The 23,411-nt window shown below is 46.8% G+C and overlaps 1 protein-coding gene across 1 annotated transcript in view; it reads right to left on the bottom strand.

The window, feature by feature from the left end:
* Positions 1 to 23,411, bottom strand: part of LOC129704688 (plexin-A1-like) — a 225,537-nt gene that overhangs the window by 107,967 nt on the left and 94,159 nt on the right.

The raw sequence follows: 23,411 nt of genomic DNA, 5'->3' as shown, positions 1-23,411 counted from the left end.
TCATTCTCGTAAACCTCCCCTGGACCTTCTCCAATGCCAGCACATCCTTCCTCAGACATGGGGCCCAAAACTGCTCACGATACTCCAAATGTGCTCTGACCAGCGCCATATAAAGCCTCAGCATTACATCCAACACAAAACATTAGACTTCAGAGATACACAGCCATCTGCAGATTTAGATTTAGGTTTATTATTGTCATGTGTGGTGAGGTACAGTGAAAAGCTTTGTATTACATGCCATCCAAACAGACTAGATAACAGCATACATAAATACAATCAAGTCGAACTCAAATACAATCGGTGGAGCAAAGGGAAAGATACAGAGTGCAGAAAACAGTTCACTGACATTGTAGCGCATCAGTTCCAGAGACCAGTATCCAACTATCTTATGTGTATATGGGGAGAGGACAGGGGAATGGGATGAGAATGGAAAATAGATCAACCATGATTGAATGGCGGATTAGACTCAATGGCCAAATTCTGCTCCAATAACTTATGAACCTCGATCTAACCCGACTCTTTGGCCTTTAGACTGCAGAGATACAGAGTCATCGTGACATTCACCCAAACACCTCTCGTGTGACCAGGTCTCTTTAGAGTTTAGAGATACAGCGTGGAAACCGAGCCTTCCGCCCACCAAGTCCGTGCCGACCATCGATCGCCCCGTACTCCAGCACTATCCTAAACACCAGGGATAATTTACACTTTTACCAAAGCTAATCAACCTATAAATCGGGAGTGTGGGAGGAAACCGGAACACCCGGAGTAAATCCACGTGGCACATGGAAAACATGCAAACTCCGCACAGACAGACCCATAGTCAGGATCGAACACGGGCCTCTGGTGCTGTGAGGCAGCAGCTCTACCGCTGCACCACTGCATCGTCAGGCAACATCCCCGGAGAACGTGGATAGGCGACGTTTCTGTCGGGAACCTACAAGTCCTGAAACGTCACCTATCCAAAAGGACACTTTCCCGAAATGTGACTTATCCATGTTCTCCAGGCATGCTGCCTGGCCTGTTGAGTTACTCCAGCACTCTGTCTTTTTTTGATCAACAGGCATCTGCAGTTTCTTGTGTCTGCAGATTTAGGTTTAGGTTCATCATTGTCACGTGTGCCGAGTTACAGTGAAAATCTTTGTAAATGATTCAATCAAATCAGTTAATACCATACAATACAATCGTCAAACTCATGTACAATAGGTAGAGCAAAGGGGAAGATACAGAGTGCAGAAAATAGTTCTCAGCATTGTAGCTCATCAGTTCCACAGACAAAATCCAATGTCCGCAATCGGGTAGAGGTGAATCGGACAGTGCCCTAGCTTATGCAAGGACCGTTCAGAAGCCCGATAACAGAGGGGATGAAGCTGTTCCTGAGTCTGGTGGTGTGAGTTGCCGGATGGGAGCAGGGAGAAGGAGGAATGCTGGCATAGTTATTATATACAAAGCCACTCTGTATTTGAGTATTACTCCCTTTATCTTCTAGAGACCACAGGTCTGTGCATCTCTCACCAACTACTACAGATACGCTGTAGAAAGCATTTTATCAGGATGCATCACAACACGGTTTTGGAACAGCTCCGTCCAAGGCCACACAAAATTGCAGAGAATTGTGGACGTAGCCCAGACCATCACACAAACCAACCTCCCTTCCATTAACTCCATCTACACTTCACGCTGCCTCAGCAAGGCCACCAGCATAATCAAGGACCAGTCTCACCGTGGTCACTCCCTCTCCTGTTCTCTCCCATCAGGCATGAGGTACAGAAGTGTGAAAACACACACCTCCAGATTCAGGGACAGTTTCTTCCCAGTTGTTTATCAGGCAACTGAACCGTCCTCTCACCAACTAGAGAGCGGTCCTGACCTCCCATCTACCTCAATGGAGACCCTCAGACCATCTTCAATCAGACTATCTTGCACCAAACGTTATTCCCTTTATCCAGCATCTGTAAACTGTGGACTGTTCAATTGTAATAATATAGTCTTACTGCTGACTGGACAGCACACAATGAAAAAGCTTTACACCGTACCTTGATTTACGTGAACAATAAAAAAAACGAAACTAAAGTAAATTAAACTCAAGCAACATCTGCACAGTCTCCCTAGGAAGCACGTCAACATCTGCACAGTCTCCCTGGGAACAAGCTATCAGCTGCGCTTATTCCCGGTGAGTCTGTTGCCCAGAAGGAATGCATCCATAGCCGAGGTGATGATCTCTGAAAGCACGATTATTCATCAGCCACAGATCCCCTGCCCACATCTGCACTCACCTCTGGATGTTTATGAACATCTGCACACATACCCTCTGATGATGTGCACTGACATCAGTATAAACCCCCTGGTTCCATGCGTTCCTGGGTGTGCACAGTACAGTGTATGCACAAGGGACATAGGTTTAAGGTGAAGGGGGAAAGCTCTAATAGGAATCTGAGTGGTAACTTTTTCACACAATAGGTGGTGGGTGTACGGAACGAGCTGCCAGAGGAGGTAGTTGGGGCTGGGAATATTGCAACGTTTAAGAAACAATTAGACAGGTACATGGATAGGACAGGATGGAGGGATATGGGCCAAGCCCAGGCAGGAGGGACTAGCGTAGATGGAACATGTTGTTCAGTGTGCGCAAGTTGGGCTGAAGGGCCTGTTTGCGTGCTGTAGCACTCTATGACTGTAGCAGCATGTACAACTGTACAGTGAAATTATTATTGCATATTTACGCAAGCAGGCGCTGCCTTGTTTGGGTGCCATTTCCAAAGTCTAAAATCCGGTTCATGTGCTCGGTCTACTGGAGCGGCTCCTGATCCAGGTAGGCCCCATGCTCGCGCAGGGCCTTCCTCCGTCGCCTTCCGACTGGATCAGCCTACGATCCGACGTCCCTCTCCTTGCCCGGCCATCTTGCTGCCCTGGGGACAAAGCTCCTGCAGCCGACCTTGAAGGCACTGGAGTCCATACCCCGGTTCACCCTCCCACCGACCCTTGCTCCTCGTGGTCTGGCATCTCCAGCAGCTCCCTCCCGGTCCTGCGGTCCGCCGAGCCTTCGAGACATCCCAACCCCAGGTACATACACACCGAAACTTCCCCCGAATCAAACTGAAGAGTCCCTGCCCGACTCCATCCACACCACGCTGCCTTGGAAAAGCAACCAACATAATGACAGAGTTGTCCCACCCCAGTCATTCCTTCTTCTCCTCGCTTCTCTCCGAAGCTTGAAAGCACGCACCACCAGACTCAGGAACAGCTATGTCCCCTCTGTTGTCAGGCTTGTGAACGGTCCTTCCATAAGTTAGGGTCCGATTCACTGCGACTCCATTGTGGACATTGGACTTTGTCTCTGGAACTGATGCGCGTCAGATCTATATTCTGCACTCTGTATCTTCCCCTTTGTTATCAGGCAACTGAACTGTCTTCTAATCAATTATAGTGCAGTCCTGACCTCCCATCCATCTCATTGGAGACCTTTGAACTATCTTTAATCAAACTTTATTGGAATTCAATTGCGCTAAATGCTGTACCCTTTATCTGCACACTGTGTACGACTTGATTGTAATCACGTATAGCTTTTTATTTGACTGGATACTGCAAATAATAGCTTTCACCGTACCTCAGTACACATGACAATAATATAGTATACTATTGTACTTAAGTTTGACCTGATTGTACTGGTGTATGGTATTATCTAAGAAAAGGCACAAAGTGCTGGAGTAACTCAGCGGATCAGGCAGCATCTCTGGAGAACATGGATAGGTGACGTTTTGGGGCAGGGCCTTTCTTCAGACTCGATTTTACAATGGAACAGTCAAAACATAGAAACAAGGAACTGCAGATGCTGGTTTACAAAAGAAAGACACAACATGCTGGAGACACCTCACGCTGCCTCGGCAAGGCCACCAGCATAATCAAGGGCCAGTCTCACCCCAGTTACTCCCCCTCCTCTTCTCCCATCAGGCCAGAGGTACAGAAGTGTGAAAACACACAACTCCAGATTCAGGAACAGTTTCTTGCCAGCTATTATCAGGAAACTGAACCATCCTATCACCAACTAGAGAGCAACCATGAGCTACTATCTATCTCATTCTTTAATCAGACTTGATACTAGACTTTATCTTGCACGAAACATCCTGTATCTGCACACTGTGGACGGCTTGATTGTAATCACGTACCATCTTTCTGCTAACTGGTTAGCGTGCAACAGCTTTTCACTGTACCTCGGTACACGTGACAATAAACTAAACCAAACTAGACTGATTCAGTGGGTCAGACGGTGTCTCTGGGGAACAAGGACAGGAAACGTTTCAGGACGGGACCATTCTTCTTCATCATCATATTATCTGATCTTATTGGACAGCATGTCAAACTGTTCACTGTACCTCATACACATGACAATAACAAACCTAAACCCTTCACGCCAACAGCTAGAATGCTGAGCGCAGTGAGGGACTAATTAAACTCTAAGTAGTCAACAATAAAAACTAAAAGAGAGGAACAAATAATAAAGATGGATTGAAAGGGAATCGCCCAGATCTACATCCTCCAGCTACTTCCGATTGAGTTAAATAATCCACTTATGATCATTAAATTACCAAAGTCTGTATAACTAGCAGAACGTGACTTGTTTCAGGGCGAGGGGGAAAGTGAGTTGGACAGAAACAAAAACATAAACAGCCACGCACATGTACACTCACACACACACACTCACACAAACACACTCACACACACTCACTCACACACACAATCACAAACTCACACACACAAACAAATACATAAACAGCCACGCGCATGTGCATTCACACACATACTCACACACACAGTTACTCACACACAATCACACTCACACACACAAACAAATACATAAACAGCCACATACTGCACTCACATGAGCACACACACAGAAACACACACACTCACACATACACACTCACACACACACTCACAAACAGCAACACACGCTCTCTCACACACACAGAGACAGAATAGTGAGTTGGACGTTTTCACCGTATCCCCACCAACCTTACAACGCTTAGTTACAATTTTTCAACTGAGTGACAGCATTCAACTGGGCTGCAATTGGCAGTAATTTAATCCCCAATAATCTCAAATGTAATCAGAGAGCCGATGCTTCAGATCTCCTGTCGTGCTGTACAGTCACTGCTCCCAGCAGCTCCACAGGGAGATGGTTGGTCTCTGCACAGAGGACAGTGCTGGTCAGTGTGAATGCACACATGCACACAGACACAGGCACAGGCACAGGCACACACATAGACACACACATATATATACACACACAGACACACGCACACATAAACAAACACACACAAATAGACAGACACACATATATACACACACACACACAGACAGACACACACACACACACACACACACACATAAACAAACACACACACACACACACACACATATATACACAAACAAAACAGACACACACACACGTAGACATAGTCACCAACAGATACAAACACACAAAGATTCATTCTCTCTTACTTACACACATAAACACACACATAAATAAAAACACAAAGAGCCACACTCTCTCACTCACACACAGAAACACAGACATAAACAGCCATATTCTTTCACACATACACAATCTCTCTCTCTCTCCCTCCCAAACGTCACTTGCCGTTTCTTCCAATTGAAAGAAGTCTTTGGGCCCATCGAGTCCATGCCGGCCCCCCTGAGCAATCCTATTCACCCAAAGATTTTCTTATAATGGATTTTTATCACCTACTCGGGGCGGGAGATTGCAACCTTCATGTGGTCCGCCCTGTTTCGACGAATGCAAGCAACCTGGCGTGCACAATCAAGTAAGATCAAATAGAACAAGTTGTCCTACAACTTTAGGCTGTGCGTGCCATACGCAAGAAGAAGAATCACCTACTCCACAACTCCTCCACCCCCCAGATTCTACCCGTCAGCAGGTGCAACAGACAGAGGGCCAATTAACCAACCGTCCTGCACGTCTGGAGTGTGGGAGGAAACCGGAGCACCTGGCGGGAATGCGACACGGAGGAATTTCTTTCGTCAGAGGGTGGTGAATCTGTGGAATTCATTGCCACAGACGGCAGAGGAGGCCAAGCCAAGGCGAACATTTACAGGTTCTTGATTAGTGCGGGTGGCAGGGGAGTATGGGGAGAAGGCAGGAGAATGGGGTTGAAAGGGAAAGATAGATCAGCCGTGATTGAATGGCGGAGTGGAGCTAATTCTGCTCCTAGAACTTATGAAGGTATGAGTCTTGTAATTTAAGGTAGACAAAAATGCTGGAGAAACTCAGTGGGCGCAGCAGCATCTATGGAGTGAAGGAAATAGGCGACGTTTCGGGTCGAAACCCTTCTTCAGACCGAGTCTTTTCATTTAAATTGCTTTGTTTTTAATTCCCCTGGTGGGAATCGAACCGACATTAGCAACAGGTTGTCGAGGTGTTGGGCTGTAGTTAACACCCATCTGAATCCACACCCGATCCCACACAGACAGTGGATTGTCACCTCAGTTACGTGAGGGAACACAGTACATTATTGCAGCAAATGTCCGACATCCCTTGGAGGGAATAGCAAAGTGCTTTACAGACAATTAAATACTTTTGAATGAATCCTCTGCAGGGAATAGTGCAGCTCATTTGATCTCCAATAAACTGCACTGTGTTAATAACCTGATAATTTATTGCCTTGTGACACTGATTGAGGAGTGAGCATGGGAGAGAGTACAGGAGATAACTCTCTCCCTGGTTTCCTCCTCCATCTGCTGATCCTCCACACCTTTCCTCCCCACTCCCCTCCCACTCGCTATCAGTTCATCTTTAGACTTTAGAGATACAGCACGGAAAAGAGATACAGCCTTCGGCCCACCGAGTCCGTGCTGACCAACCATCTCCCCGTACAAATAGCACTATCCTACACACCCCGGGACAATTTATAATTTTCACTGAACCCAGTTAAGCAACAAACCTGCACATCTTTGGAGTGTGGGAGAAAACTGGAGCACCCAGGGAAAACCCACGGGGTCACAGGGAGAGCGTACAAACGCTGCAACAGCACCCATAGTCAGGATCGAACCCAGGTCTCTGGGGTTGTAAGGCAGCAACTCAACCGCTGCGCCACTGTGCTGCCCCAGTTAAAACTGCAATTCTACTCCATTTTGGGCAGCACAGCGACGCAGCAGTAAAATTGTTGCCTTAAGGGCCTGTCCCATTTGGCGATTATTTTCGGCGACCGCTGGCATCATTGACTGCGGTGTGATGTCGTATAACGAGCGTTGTTTTTTCAAGTCGTAACATTTTTTTTGTCGCCGCTGGATTTTGAAATGTTCAAAATCTTTTGCCGACCCTGATATGACGCCGGCAGTCATCGAAAAAATCGCCAAGTGGGACAGGCCCTTTACAGCTCCAGAGACCTGGGTTAGATCCTGACAATGAATGATGTCTGTATGGAATTTTACATTCTCCCTGTGACCAAGTGGGTCTCCTCCGGGTGCTCTGGTTTCCTCCAAAGCCAAAATTCCTCCAAAGACAAAGAGTAGGTTAATGACTTTGGTAAAATTGTAACTTGCCCCTAGTGTGTGGGATAGTGTTAGTGTACAGGGTGATCACCGGCCAGCGCGGACTTCGTGGGCCTAAGGGCTGTTTCCTCGCTATATTTCTAAAGTCTAAAGACTCAACTTCCTGCGATCCAAGGAATAAAGTCAGGATATTGTCTAATAGATCTGAAGGCAGTTTTGTGTTCCACATACGCCTGCGCCCTCATTAAAGATTTGCTGTTAAATCAGCCTCGGGCTAAGACAGCTCTTTGCCGCCGCTTTTAAGAATGTTTCATCCATTGGTTCACACACCACAGGCCTCGGCCCCCGCTGGGCTCCCGTTGCCATGGATTCATGGGGCCCTCCCGCACAAGCAGCCATTCCTCAGGTGCGGAGATTGGAGAATGGTTGCTGGCGGCTTTTGAAACACGGCAGGCAACACAGCCAGCCTTAGTTTTGCCAGTTGCATCGCCAATGGAGACCTTTAAACTATCTTTGATGGGATTTTATCTTTAAACATTATACCCTTTATCCTGTAGCTGTACAGTGGGGGCAGCTCAATTGTAATCATGTACAGACTTTGACAGGACAGCATGCAGACAAAAGCTTTTCACTGTACCTCGGTATGGGGGACAATGAGCTAAACTAGATTAGTTTAGAGATGCAGCATACAGAAGAGGGAGAATACTGTAGAGGGAGAATGTTTCTGGTTGAGATCCTGCATCGGGACAAATCGTTTTGGAGTCATGTGTTGTCCAGACTAAACTAGTCCAACTGGAAGGATCTAATATCAGCATCTTCTCCCAGGCTCTCGCCTCCAGCACTGGGACCCTCATTACTCTCTAGATCCTCGTTCCACTGAGGAAGCCTCATCGTGCCTAACGCACAGTCTGAGCCAAGCTCTGTCAGGGGAAGGGATCACCACAGAGTCATACAGTACAGAAACAGGCCTTTCGGCCCAACTGCCAACGCAGACCAACATGCCCCATCTACACTAGTCCCATCTCACTTACCTTTGGCCTATCCCATCCCTGTCCTTGTCCAAATGTTTTTTTGAAAATTGTAGTAATGTAGACACAAGGAACTGCAGATGCTGGTTTACAGAAAAATACACAAAGTGCTGGAGTAACTCAGCAGGCCAGGCAGCATCTCTGGAGAACATGGATAGGTGATGTTTCAGCCCGGACAAAAAATCGCAATGCCCGTGTTCTCCAGAGCTGCTTGTTGCCTGACCCGCTGAGTTACTCCAGCACTCCACTCCATGGCTGTACTGCTCCTTGTTCTACGTTTTACACTCCAAGACGTCAGCCCCCGCGGTCCATTAAGTGTCAACGATGCAGCCACAGAGGTGTAAAATGTCAGGAAAGCAGCGGCAAGGAGCTCTCACTGTTCCCAACAAGCCGGAAATAAATTCACTGCTCTGCCCTGTCCTCTGATCAGAAAGCGCGGGATTGCTTTCAACTCTTATCGGCAAGATTGATTAGTTGCCTCTGCCTGTCTGCATCACCTCCAGCAGGTTAGTGCACGGGTAGACTTCAAAGATGTCGCCTTATCTAACTAAACCAGGCACTGACACAGCACACGATTAACTCTTTACATCTAATGGCAGCCGGCCAAAGGAAAAACATTTAAGAATTTACAATGATCAATTAACACAGCTAAATTTCCAGAAGGAACCATGACAGAGACTGGAGACATTAGGCGAAACTTGCATTTATACGGTGCCTCTAGAACTAAAACAGACAGCACAAGAACAGGCCCTTCGGACCATCATGTCTGTGCTTAACCTGTTCACGGCCATTATTATTTTCCACTATTCACCACCATGTGCTGGGTTGTTCTAGGTCACGAACGACTTGACTAAGTCAATACAAAGCCAAAACGAGTATACTCAGGGGGGTGGCACTGAACAGGGTGACCTGATGCCAAGTCCAACATATTACGCTTGGATAGACATAAAATGCTGGACTAACTCAGCGGGTCAGGTAGCATCGCTGGAGAAAAAGGGTGGGCGACATTTCATAAGTTATAGGAGCAGATTTAGGCCATTTGGCCCATCAGGTCTAATCCACCATTCAATCCTGGCTAATCTATCTTTCCCTCTCAACCCCATTCTCCTGCCTTCTCCCCACAGCCCGTGACCCCCGTACTAATCAAGAATCTATCATTCTCCACCTTAAAAATATCCATTGACTTGGCCTCAGATTGAATTGCACAGATTCACCACCCTCCGACTGAAGAAATTCCTCCTCATCTCCCTTCTAAAGGTTCGCGGACAGGATAGGTTTAACGGGATATGGGCCACATGCAGGCAGGTGGGACTAATGTAGATGAGAAGTGTTGGTCGGTGTGGGCAAGTTGGGCCAAAGGGTCTATTTCCACTCTGTATGACTTTATGACATTCACATTTTCAGCATCTGCAGTCTCTTGTGCTAGAAGATTTGTGTTCTTACAGCCTTAGTATCCGTAAGCTTCCTGCTGTGCTTCCTGTGTTGCTACGATAACTACTTTTTTTGAAAGCACATAATAGTCTGTAAAATATACTTTGGGTTGCTCAGAGAGGTGAGTTGGGAGTTTGCAAATAGAAGTGTTCCATTAGTTCTTTAGAGTCAGGAGAGTTTAATTATCATATACCCCGACAACGGAACAATGAAACTCTTAATTACAGCAACTTTGGCTCGTAAATGCAATACACACAGATATATAATCATAAAAATATATTCAATAATTTACCCTTAATAACTTTTCATTTGACTCCTCCCATTTCCTCCTAATAGTGCTGGAGTAGCTCAATGGGACAGGCAGCATCTGTAGAAAAGTTAATAAATTCTAGCAGAATTGGGCCATTCGGCCCATCAATTCTACTCTCATTCAATCCTGGCTGATCTATTTCCCTCTCAACCCCATTCTCCTGCCTTCTCCCCATAACCCCCGACACCCTTCCCAATCAAGAATCTGTCAATCTCCGCCTTAAAAATACCCATTGACTTGGCCTCCACCATCATCTGTGGTAATGAATCCTACAGATTCACCACCCTCCGACTAAAGAAATTCCTCCTCATCTCCTTTCTATAACTACGCCCTTTTATTCTGAGACTATGCACAATAGTCCTAGACTCTCCCACTAATGAAAATATCCTCTCCACATTCACTCAATGCAGACCAGAGCATGGATAGGTGACATTTAGACTGTAGAAAGATCTTAGTTGAGGTTATTGTTGGATGTTGTGAGGGTACATGGTTTGGAGGGATATGGGCCAAATGCAGACAAAGGGGACAAGCTTACTGTAGACGGGGCATCTTGTTTAGCATGGACTAGTTGGGCCGAAGGGCCTGTTTCTATGTTGTGTGACATTATGACTCCAATCATGAAGGAATGTCTCTGCAGGCAGCTGCAGGCAGTGGTGGGGATTTGTTCCGTCTCTGTGTCTTCCCCCCCTCCCCTCCTCAGTAGACAGCTGTGTCTGCCTCTTCCAGCTGTGCGCGCTTCAGATTCCTTCCCCCCACCCTGCCCACATCCACCCACAGTCCGAGCCTTATCCACGAGAGACTGACTGTGGCAACTGCTGAACGAGACAGCACACTGCAACTGTGGAGAGAGGGTAGCGCTCGTTAATGTGCAGGCTACCGTGCGTACGACGTGTACTCTCACTCACTCACACTCATTCATACATACACACTCACGAGCACTCATTCTAGGACACACGCACTCCCACACACGTGCACACTCACAAACATATTCACACACACGCTCACACTCAAACATACAGACGCACACACTCACACGTACACTCTCGCACACACATTAACATACACATATACACACTCGCTTGCCCACACACACATAGACACACACACTCACACCTGAATCTGGTGCCTTTAAGCTTCTCTATCTTCTGCCACACGGGAGAGGGGAGAAGAGGGAATGACCGGGGTCAATGATTATAACACAAAGTGCTGGAGTAACTCAGTGCATCAGGCAGCATTTGTGGAGTGAGATGGACAGGTGACCTTTTGGGTTGAGATCCTTCTTTGGACTCCATTCCCACCGTATTTTCTGTCTTACCCACAGAAAATATCACATAGAACAGTAAGGCACAAGAACAGGCCCTTTGGCCCACAATGTCTGCGCTGCAAATGATGCCAAGACCAACTCTTACCTACCTGCACATAATCCTTATCCCTCCAAGTCCTGGATTATGTTGGCATTCCCCAACTTCCCAAAGCCAACGAGCTGCCCCTGCTCGTCCCCCGACGACCAGAGACCGGGAGGATGGAGCCGGTGATGATGAAGGACATGATGGGCGAGGAGCGAGGCTGGTAGGGGAGGAGAGGGAAGGGGGGGTTCTGGCCTACAGCGCACTCGAGGTCGGGACGGGTGAGAAGAGGGATGCCAAGAAGAGGGAGGCCCTGCACCAGCCTGGGGCTCACCTGGAGTGGGAACTGCTCATAATAACTAGAACGTGGACTGGACTTTTGAAAATGGCGCCAAAACATGGCGCCTCTTGCATGTGGGCTCAGTAGTAGACTGAACACTTTCTTAATCGTGTATGTGCTCGGGTATGGCAATACTCTACTGGACTGTATGCAAGAAAATAATTTGACTGTGCGTTTGCACGTGTGACAATAAAAGCTCCATCAAACCACTGAACCATGTTCCTCAATGTCCACAGAAGTCCGTGCGCCCCTTACACAGTACAATCCCACACAACCAGTGGGAGCACATCCAAAGCCCACTTTATTAAAAATTTAATTTGCTACTTCATTACCGCTTTCCTCAGTAATTAACTTCCACGCCAGGAGGCTGCGGAAAGAAGAATTTTAATAAAATGTTGACATAATTATCAAGAGCACACAATTTTCTTTTCTGTGTATAAAACAAATTGGCTTAATATAAAATTGATTGAGAGCAGCGACTGGCTGACAGTGCCTTGGCCTACAACTCTGCTTGGAGCCTGGGTGTAGAGTTACGGGAAGGGGCAGGGGGGATGTGAGGAGGGAGCAGGGGGCTGGCTTTGTGGTGGGAGCGGAAGGGGAGAGGAACAGGCCAAACACCTTCCCCCCACATTGACCTCACAACCCAATGCGTTTTACATTCAAAAGAATAGTTTACAGATGTTGGCCTGTGACTTAATTTGCTGCATTTTATCAGTATGTACACTGCCTCCCTTGAGTATAGAAACACAAGGATTTTTTTTTGAGCCTCTTATCTCCAAATGGTGACTTTCGCCATCTGTTCCAAATTTCTTTCACGTTAATAAAATGCATGCACATGGTCTTGTATCAGTTTCCACATTTTACAAGGAAATTAGTGAGATGGAGTGGTGTTGAGGCTTGTAAATCAGAAGTATTCCCAAATTGTTCTGCGTTGTAAACAAGTGTTCAAGAGATGACAGAGCCATAATTACCGAACTGTAAAGCCACGCTGTTTCTCCTCCACTTTCTTTATCACTCCGCCTTTCTTCGAGGCAATAAATCTGCGGCATTTTATTTCGACTTTTTTTAACATTTCCTATCCACAACTTGCTTCAAATCTACATTCCTCCCTCTCCTTCAAGAGATACCGCACGGAAACAGGTTCTTCGGCCCACCGAGTCCACGCCGACCAGCCACCACCCCTGCACACTAGCACTATCCAACACACTGGGGGCAATTTATAACGTTTCCTAAGCCAGTTAACCTACAAACCTACACGTCATTCAAGTGTGGGAGGAAACCAGAGCACCTGGAGAAAACCCAAGGGGTCACAGGGAGAAGGTGCAAACTCTGTACATATGGCACACATGTTTGTAGGATCGAACCAGGTCTCTGGAGCTGTAAGGCAACAACTACCGCTGCACCACCGTGTTAGATCATAAGGAACAGAAGCAAGAGTCTCAGTCTGAAGAAGGGTCCCGACACGAAACATCACATACCCACGCTCTAAGGAGATGTGCACGGCAAGTTTATTTTATACAGAGGGTGATGGGGCCTAGAACGCGCTGCCAGGGGTGGCGGTGGAGGCAGATATGATAGTGGTGTTAAAGATGCTTTTGAATAGGCACATGGATAATAATGATAATAATAAATTTTATTTATGGGCGCCTTTCAAGAGTCTCAAGGACACCTTACAAAAATTTAGCAGGTAGAGGAAAAACATGTAAGGGGAATGAAATAAATAGTAGAGACATGACTAGTACACAAAGTAAAGACAGAATTCAATTCAAAACACAATATGAGGATATGCACGGAATGGGAGGGATAGGGGTTAAGTGCAGGTATACATGGCATCACGTCTGGCACACAGAAGGGCCTATTACTGAGCTGCACTGTTTTATGCGAGATCAAAATAATTGATTGTTACTCTGGTGGGATCGAGGGTGTCAAGGTGAATATCCTTCCATGCGGTGTGTTCATACATTCAAGTATAACCTTTTATGAAATTAGTTGTTTAACCAGACAGCGTTAATTTGGAATGCTATGCCCATCAGTAACACAAATGGCATTTATTTTTAAGAGATCTTTATAACTGCTTGCAAATTGCACCTATTCATCACAGGCACAGGCGATTTTACACCAAGTATATTGCATGTTTCACCTCAGCTTTGCCCACTCAATAAATAATGCTGCTGAACATCTCAGACAAAGTCAGTTCTTCCCATCTCCCTCCATTCCCTGCATAACCATGTGCCTCTTAAACGCCACTATCGTGTCTGCCTCCACCACCACCCCTGGCAGCGCGTTCCAGGCACCCATCACCTTTTGTGTAAAAAAAACAAACGTGTCCCGCACATCTCCTTTAAACGTTGCCTCTATGACCTCAAAGCTATGCCTTCTAGTCTGTGCACTAAACAGGTCCTTTAAATGTCCCCCCTCTGCCCTGGGCAAATCTAGAATGATTTACGATTTAAAAAGACCACAGACCAGTCCTGAAGAAGAAGAAAAATTGCTGGAGAAACTCAACGAGTCAGGCAGCATCTGTGGAGAAGCAGGATGGGTGATGTTTCAGGCCGGGACCCTTCTTCAGGACCAATTAAGTCCCCCTGTTTGACCCATTAAGTACTCTAGCACTTTGTGTCCATCTTTGGCATAAACCAGCATCTGCCGTTCCTTTCCACATAGAACAGTGCTGCAAAGGATATCAGTACCAATGATATCAAGTTAAACAAATCTTCTCTGCCTGCACATGAGCCATATCCCTCCATTCCCTGCATATCCAATGTGCCTATCCAAAAGCAGCTTAAAAGCCACTATCGTATCTGCCTCCACCCCCGAGTCTGCACTGACCAGCGATTACTCCATACTCCAGCACTATTCTACACACTAGGGACAACTTACAATTTACAGAGGGCCAATTCACCTATAAACCCGCATCTCCTTGGGATGTGAGAGGAAACCAGAGCACCCGGAGGAAACCCACACAGTCACAGGGAAGATGTGCAAACTCCATACAGACAGCATCAGTAGTCAGGATGGAGCCCGGGTCTCTAGTGCTGTGAGGCAGCAACTCCACCGCTGCGCCATCGTGCCGCCCTGCGTTAGGTTTCCTGAGAGGGGACGTGAGAGGCGCTACAGAAATGCACGTCTTTGCCTTAACACAACCTGCAGCCTACAAATGTCATCCAGGTAATTGGGAAGCAGGTAACTAAGGCACCGTGCTAACTCTTCATCAGTCAGTGGAAACACCACCCACGTACAATTAAAGCAACAGGTTGAGAATAAAGTGCTGCCTCTCAGGCATTCTGCTCGTTAACTTCAGAACACATTCACAAGCTCAAAGATAGATGTAAGCCGGTCATGTCTTGCTTACGGCACATTCAAGGCTGCCACGTACGGCCAGATGCTTGCTCTGTGGACTGTGTTTTACTAAGTTTACATAACGTAGCTCAGCCTACACTACCATGGTCAGTCTGAAGAAGGGTCTCGATCCAAAACGTCACCCATTCTTTCTCTCCAGAATGATGCTGCCTGTCCCGCTGAGTTACTCCAGATTTTTGCGTCTATCATGGGTTTAAACCAGCACCTGCAGTTCCTTCCTACACATGACACTGTCATGGGGTGGTTTACTGAGAATAGTAGATAAACAGACCGTAAATTATCAGTTATGTTCCACTTGCAGCAAGTAAGGTTTTAATTGTCCCATTATTAGTGCATTGACAATTAATCACTCTTGACTTTCCACTTGACATTAGGCAGGGGATACGTAAACTCCACAACAGGCTGAGGGGTTAAGCCGCACTACAAGGTGTGAAGCACAAATATCTAGTCCAGTGCAAAGCAGAGAGAGAGCCTCCCTGTCGCCACTCCTTCCCACTCGGGATGCATCACTGCATGGTGTGGGATGCTGTACCGTAATGGTACCTCACTGTACCTATGTGACTATAAATGTGAATCTGAATCTGAATCTGAAATCTGAATCGCTCTTTAGTCCCTGTAATGTAATGGTGCTGACCTTATGATGGTGCTGTTAATGTAACGGACCTCAAGAAGTTGCAGAGAGTTGTGGACACAGCCCAGGCCATCACACAAACCAACCTCCCTTCCATTGACTCCATCTACACTGCCTCGGCAAAGCCACCAGCGTAATCAAGGACCAGTCTCACCCCGGTCACTCCCTCTTCTCCCCTCACCCATCAGTTTAATTTTAATTTTAGCGATACAACAGGGAAACCGACCCTTCGGCCCACCGAGTCCACGCTGACCATCGATCATCCGCTCACACTAATTCCAGGCTATCCCCCTATCTTATCCAGTCCCTACACACTAGGGGGCAATTTACAGAGGGCCAATTAACCTACAAACCCGAGTGTCTTTGGGATGTGGGAGGTAACTGGAGGAATCCCACGTGGTCACCAGGAGAACGTACTAACCCCACACGCAGACAGCACCCGAGGTCAGGATTGAACCTGGGTCTCCAGCGCTATAAGTCAGCAGCTCTGGCACTGCGCCACTCTTCCTCCATATATTTCACAGCCAGGGAGGCCATTCGGCCTTTGAGCCCGTGTTGAGTCTTTACAAGGGCACTTCAATGGCAGTGGAATAACTCACAGCCCCTTTGTAGTGCACCTCACCAATTACCACTGGACCCAATCTGTGAGCCATGACCAAACATAGTAGCAATACGGAGATGAGTAAACAGGATTATCAGCAACAAAAGGCCCCACTTTCAGCACCATTATATTACAGGGACTAAAGCGTGTAATTACACTTTGAGAAAACATTTAATTACATTGTTAGTCACAGAGTTTATACGTTTCAAGGAAAGTAATCTTGGGTAAAACATTAAAACTCAATGGTTGAAGTCTACACAAACGCAATCTTACCCAACCACAGGGAGCATCTATGATCTTCAGCCCTGCCCCATCAACACTTACATTAAGATAGACACTAAATGCTGGAGTAACTCAGCGGGTCAGGCAGCATCTCTGGAGAACATTTTTTTAGGTGACGGTTCAGGTCAGGACCCTGTGTTCAAGAAGGAACTGCAGATGCTGGAAGATCGAAGGTACACAAAAATGCTGGAGAAACTCAGCGGGTGCAGCAGCATCTATGGAGCGAAGGAAATAGGTGACATTTCGGGCCAAAACCCTTCTTCAGTCTGAGAAGGGTTTCAGCCTGAAATGTCACCTATTTCTTTCGCTCCATAGATGCTGCTGCACCGGCTGAGTTTCTCCAGCATTTTTGTGTACTTCAGGTCAGGACCCTTCTTGAGACCCAATCTGAAACGTCAATGCTCTCCAGAGATGCTGCCTGACCTACTGAGTTACTCCAGCACTTGCGTCCTTTTCTGTAAAATAGCATCAGCAGTTACTTTTTGTCAACTACCTAGGAGATGGAGTTAATTAAAGAGCTAAAATTATGAATTTAAGGCTTGAAAGAAATTAAGTTGACATGGATTATTAACCCTCAAATTTAAATAATTCAGTACTTGTTTTAAGGCATAATAATTCCAGATTTGTTTGGAGTTGTGTTCGATGTTTAGGAGGATATGGGTCAAACATCGGCCACTGTCTAACTATATCCTGCACTCTGTATATCCTGCACTCTGTATATCCTGCACTCTGTATATCCTGCACTCTGTATATCCTGCACTCTGTATATCCTGCACTGTATATCTGTATATCCTGCACTCTGTATATCCTGCACTCTTTGTACAATCTATTGAACGAGTTTGACTTGACTATATCCACATATAGTGTCTGAATCTACTACAATCAGTGTGAAGAAGGGTTCCGACTCAAAAGGACACCTATCCATTCGCTCCACAGATGCTGCCTGACCTGCTGAGTTCCTCCAGCACTGTATTTTGCTGAGGTCACTGCAATAGACAATGAAGTACAGAGCTGGGTGGCAGTGGCATAACCGGTAGAGCCGTTGCCACACAGCACAAGAGACCCGGGTTTGATTCTGACCTCAGGGTTCTGTGTGTGTGGAGTTTGCACGTTCTCCCTGTGACCTTGTGGATTTCCTCTGGGTGCTCCAGTTTCCCCCAACGTCCCAAAGACAAGTTGGCAGGTTAATTGGCCTCTATGTAAATTGCCCCTGGTGTGTAGGGAGTGGATGGGCAAGTGGGATTACGTGGGTCTAGTGTGAATGATAGCCCACTGTTGAGGGGAAGGGAGGAGGTCGAATCAGTGGGCGGGGGTGATCCAAAACGGAGATTCAGACAGAGCTCTCAAACTCGGCAAAGCTGAGGCTAACTCAAACAAGACACAAGCCCTCTTGCCCAGAGTGGGCTAATTTGCTGCACATCAAGGCTGGGACATTTCCCGATGTATGTGGGAGTCTCCCGTGACGTTGACAAACTAAATTGTCCAGATGTGAATGCAATCTCCTCAAGCCCTTAGCACAGGTCCAAACGGATCCATTTTCAGATGCCTTTGGAATGGGAGCAAGCACTCATTAAGATATCATCTTACAATGCGAGTGTGGCTTGGCTTAATATGTACAACAATGTACAGTGTACAGCACCCTTACCCTTCAACTCTGCCAAAGCAGAGCACTGTATATACAGTCAGTCATACACCATGGAAACAGGCCCTTTGGCCCAACTTGCCCACACTGACCACCATGCCCCATCTACACTAGCCTCACCTGCCTGTGTTTGCCCCATATCCTTATATACCCATCTTATCTGTGTACCTGTCCAAATGTTAAGTTTAGTTTTTTAGTTTAGAGATACAGCTCGGAAACAGCCCACCGAGTCCACACCGACCAGTGATCCCCGCACATCAACAGTATCCTACACACACACACACACACTAGGGACAATTTACACTTATACCAAGCCAATTAACCTACAAACCTGTACGTCTTTGGAGTGTGGGAGGAAACCGAAGATCTCGGAGAAACCCACGCTCTCACGGGGAGAACGTACAAACTCCGTACAGACATTACCTGTAGCCGGGATCGAACCCAAGTCTCTGGCGCTGCAAGCAACAACTCTACTGCTGTTCCGCTTTCAGGTATTCTACAAATGTGCACATTCCCTTTAAGATTTCAAAATCTGCAATTCAACGTTTCTTAAATGTTCTGACGCCATCTGCCTCAACTACCTCCTCCTCCAGCAGCTCGTTCCATACACCCACCAACCACCCTCTGTGTGAAAAAGTTATCCTTCCGGTTCCAATTCAATGTTTCCCCCCTCACCTTAAACCTATGTTCTCTGGCTGTTGTTCCTGCTCTGGGCAAGACATTCTGTACATCTACCCGATCTATTCCTCCCCAAATTTGACATCAAGCCAAATTAGGAGGAATAATAATTGGTCTTGCATGCAAACTTCATGGAGTTATTTAATTCAATGATACTTTATTGTCAAGTGTACCTAGTTACGGTGAAATCATTCAGCAGACTTCCCCTGGGCTGTCACGTTTCTGGTGCCAACAAAGTTTCAAAAGTTGCAAAGTTTCAGGAGATGAAACACAACGGTAGGGACCCGGGTCCAATCCTGACTTCAGGTGGTGTCAGTACAAAGTTTGTACATTCTCCCTTTGACTGCGTGGGTTTTCTCCAGGTGCTCCGGTTTCCTCCCACAATCCAAAGACGTGCAGATTTGAAGGTTCATTGACTTTGGTAAAATTGTAAATTGTCCCTTGTGTGTAGGATAGAGCTAGTGTACAGGGTGATTGCTGGTCGGCGCGGACTCGGTGGGCCGAAGGACCTGTTTCCGTGCTGTATCTCTAAAATCTAAACCCAAACCCCCCCACCCGCATCCACCTATCACTTGCCAGGCTTTGTCCTGCCCCCACCTCTCTTTTCTAGCTTTCTTTCGCCCATTACAATTAGTCTGAAGAAGGGTTCTGACCCAAAAGGTCACCTATCCATGTTCTCCAGAGATGCTGCCTGACCCGCTGAGTTACTCCAGCACCTTTTGTCCTATTATCTTACAGTAGGGACTCCCCATTTAAGTGACTGCCCGACTATTACTAGATAAATACATGGAGCAGGAGTTCATTGTAGACCACAGGAATGCTAGCCTTTTGGTGACCCTGCTTGCTTTCTTTAGACTTTAGAGATACAGCATGGAAACAGGACCTTCAGCCCACCGAGCCTGCGCCCACCAGCCCCGTACACTAGCAATAACGTACACACTAGGGACAATTATACAATGTACCAAAGCCAATTAACCTACAAACCTGCAAGTCTTTGGAGTGTGGGAGAACCAGGAGAAAAACAGTTTCCGCCCACATCCCAAACCTCTGTGGGTATGCAGGTTAATTGGCCCTCTGTATATTGCCTCTGGTGTGTAATGGACGTGGGATAAAATAGAACTAGTGTGCAAATGGGCACTCTACGATTAGTGTGGAGTGGGTGGGCTGTAGGACCTGTTTCCATGCCGTACCTCCAAACTAGTCTAAACTAAATTGCTTCTCCCCGCAAACTTTCGACTCTTGAACACCACACAAGTAGTTGCTTCTATGAAAAAAGACAGAAAGCGCTGGAGCAGCTCAGCGGGTCAGGAGAACATGGATAGTTGACGTTTCCGGTTGGGACCCTTCTTCAAACTCCAGACTCTAAGAACGTCTATGGACTATCTTTGGTTGGACTAACAACTTTGGTTTTTACACTAGAATTATGGGTATTAGTTTATTGATTTTTTTAAATTATTATATATCATCTGTTTGTATTGTGTTTCCAGGCCCATGAAGCAGCAGCAGCAGCAGCAGCAGCACAAGTGACAATTTCATTATTCCATTGTTGGTGCACATGACAAATAAACACTCTTGATGTTTGCTCTCAGACACCACCAATGTGATAGATGCAGAAACAAGGAACTGCAGATGCTGGTTTACAAAAAAAGACACAAAGTGCTGGAGTAACTCAGCGGGTCTAGCAGCATCTCTGGAGAACGTGGATGTGACATTTCAGGTCGGGACCCTTTTTCAGACCGATTATAGGGGTGGGGGGAGGAAGGAAGCTGGAGAGTAGAGGGCAGGTAATAGGTGTACACGGCAAGGAGAAGGGGAAGAGTTGATAGGCAGATGGTTGGATCAAATCGAATCAGCCATGATCACGTTGAATTGCGGTGCTGTGCTGGCTGCATCTATTGTCTATTTTGTAAAATCAAGAGATTATAACACAAGTTGTGAGACCAACAGTGATCGTTGCCTGATAATCCAAGTTTTTTTAAGTGATTCCAATTGATTTTATACAAAGTGAACGCCCTTCTTCAATTTCTGAACCGTGGGGTCTTTGACAAGGCACTTGAAGGCTGGTGGAGTGCAGGTTTGCCATATGACTTTCTGCACAGTTCATCATTCAGTTCAGTTCATTGCAGTTCCACAACCTTGAGTAGGGGGCGGTGTTGTCCACTGTGGCCCTCCAAGTGGAGCCAATGGAGAAACAGAGGGCTGACTTGGGCGGGGATAGGGGGAGAAGAGGGGAGAAAGCGAGGAGGGGCAAGGCAAAGCTTGGCAGGTCATAGGTGCGAGACAAAAGCATTAGTTGCAACGATAGGTGGATAGAGGCGAGGAGGGTTTTGGATAGATTTCTTTGCTGAACTGTGTGCATGAAAAGAAATTCCCAGTACCTAGGCCAGCACAGTGGTGCATCGGTAGAGTTGCTGCTCCACAGTGCCAGAGACCTGGTTGCAACCGTGACTATGGGTGCTGTCTGTACAGAGTTTGTACGTTCTCCCCGTGACCGCGTGGGTTTCCTCCCACATCCCAAAGGTGCGCGGGTTTGTAGGTTAATTGGCTTCAGTAAAACTGCAAATTGTCCCTCGTGTGTGGGATAGTGCTCGTGTACAGGTCGGCATGGACTCAGTGGGCAGCGGGGCTGTTTCCGCGCCGCATCTCTGAAGTAAAACCAAAACTAAACTAGAAGTCCTACTAGCATCACACTAGGGTAGCATTGAACCACTGGAAGCTTGGACTAGCACGGATGTGAAGGGCCAAACGTTCTCCTCTTACGCTGAGAATTTCTAGCCGAGTCTAGGGACCAATATTATCTGGCAATGATGCAGACAGAAACATGTAAAGTGCCCGTTTAACGAGGCGCTTCAATTTAAATGGCGCAACGTTCAAGGGCTGATTTATTCGCTGCAGTTAACCTTTCTGCCGTGGCTTTAAGGTGTTATTACAACAGCAATACAGGCCCAGTTTTAATTAACAGTCAGCGATCATTCATGATGGATAGATCGGAAATAAAACATTAAAATAATCAAGGTCCAAGCTCTGCCCGAGGAAACCTTCCTTGAAAATAAACCTCCTCATATCTGGATTCTGCCGCTGGATGATGTTCGTAAGATCATGTCATTGCAGCTGCATTAGGCCATTTGGCCCGTCAAGTCGACTCCTTCCATTCAATCGTGGCCGATCTATCTTTCCCTCTCAACCTTACCATTCTCCAGCCTTCTCCCCGTAACCTCTGATGCCCTTACTCATCCAGCACCTGTCAATCTCCGTGTTAGAAATACCCACTGACTTGGCCTCCGTGGCCGTCTGTGGCGGTGAATTCCACAGATTCACTACCGTCTGGCTAAATAAAGTCCTCCTCATCTCCTTTCTGAAGGTTGGCCCTTTTATTCTGAGGCTGTGCCCTCTGGTCCTAGACTCTCTGTAAACAGCCTCTACACATCCACTCTATCCAGGCTTTTCACTATTCGGTAAGTTTCAATGAGGATTCCCCCTCATCCTTCTAAACTCTAGTGAGTGCAGGCCCAGTACTGTCAAACACTCCTCATACGTTAACCCAGTCATCCCCGGGATCATCCTGGTAAAACCTCCTCTGGACCCTGGATGCTTTGATAATAAAACTCCTTTATAGTGGAAACAGGGCCTTTGCCGACCAACGATCACCTGGTCTTTGTTATCCCAGTTTCGCATCCTATACACACCAGGGGCAATGTACAGAAGCCAATTAATCTACAGTGTGGAGTGTGGGAGCAATCCAGAGCACTCGGAGGAACCCCTCGCGGTCATGGGGAGAATGTACTAACTCTGTACAGACAGCACCCGTAGCCAGGGTTGAACCCGGGTCTCTGGCACTGTGAGGCAGTAACTGGGACATTTCCACCAGTGGGAGTGTCTAGGACCAGAGGGCACAGCCTCAGAATAAAACCTTTAGAATGGAGATGGGGAGAAAGTGAGAGAATGTGTGGAATTTGTTGCCACAAGACGGCTGTGCAGGCCAAGTCATTGGGTATTTTCAAGCAGAGATTGACATGTTCTTGAATAGGAAGGGTGTCAAAGGTTAAGGAGAGAAGGCAGGAGAATGGGGTTGAGAGGGAAAAATAGATCAGCCATGCTCAAATGGCGGAGCAGACTTGATGGACCAAACAGCCGTCATCTGCCCTTATATTTTATGTTCTTAGGTGAAACAGGAGCACAGGACCTTGATAATTTAACAGGGAAAACCTTGAGGACTTTATTCCTTGGAGTGCAGGAGGCTGAGAGGCGATCTTATA

The sequence above is a fragment of the Leucoraja erinacea genome, chromosome 16 (assembly GCF_028641065.1).
Source record: "Leucoraja erinacea ecotype New England chromosome 16, Leri_hhj_1, whole genome shotgun sequence".
In the NCBI taxonomy this organism is placed as follows: Eukaryota; Metazoa; Chordata; class Chondrichthyes; order Rajiformes; family Rajidae; genus Leucoraja; species Leucoraja erinaceus.
The sequence above is the reverse complement of the archived record's forward strand: the minus strand, read 5'-3'. Positions and strand labels throughout refer to the sequence as shown.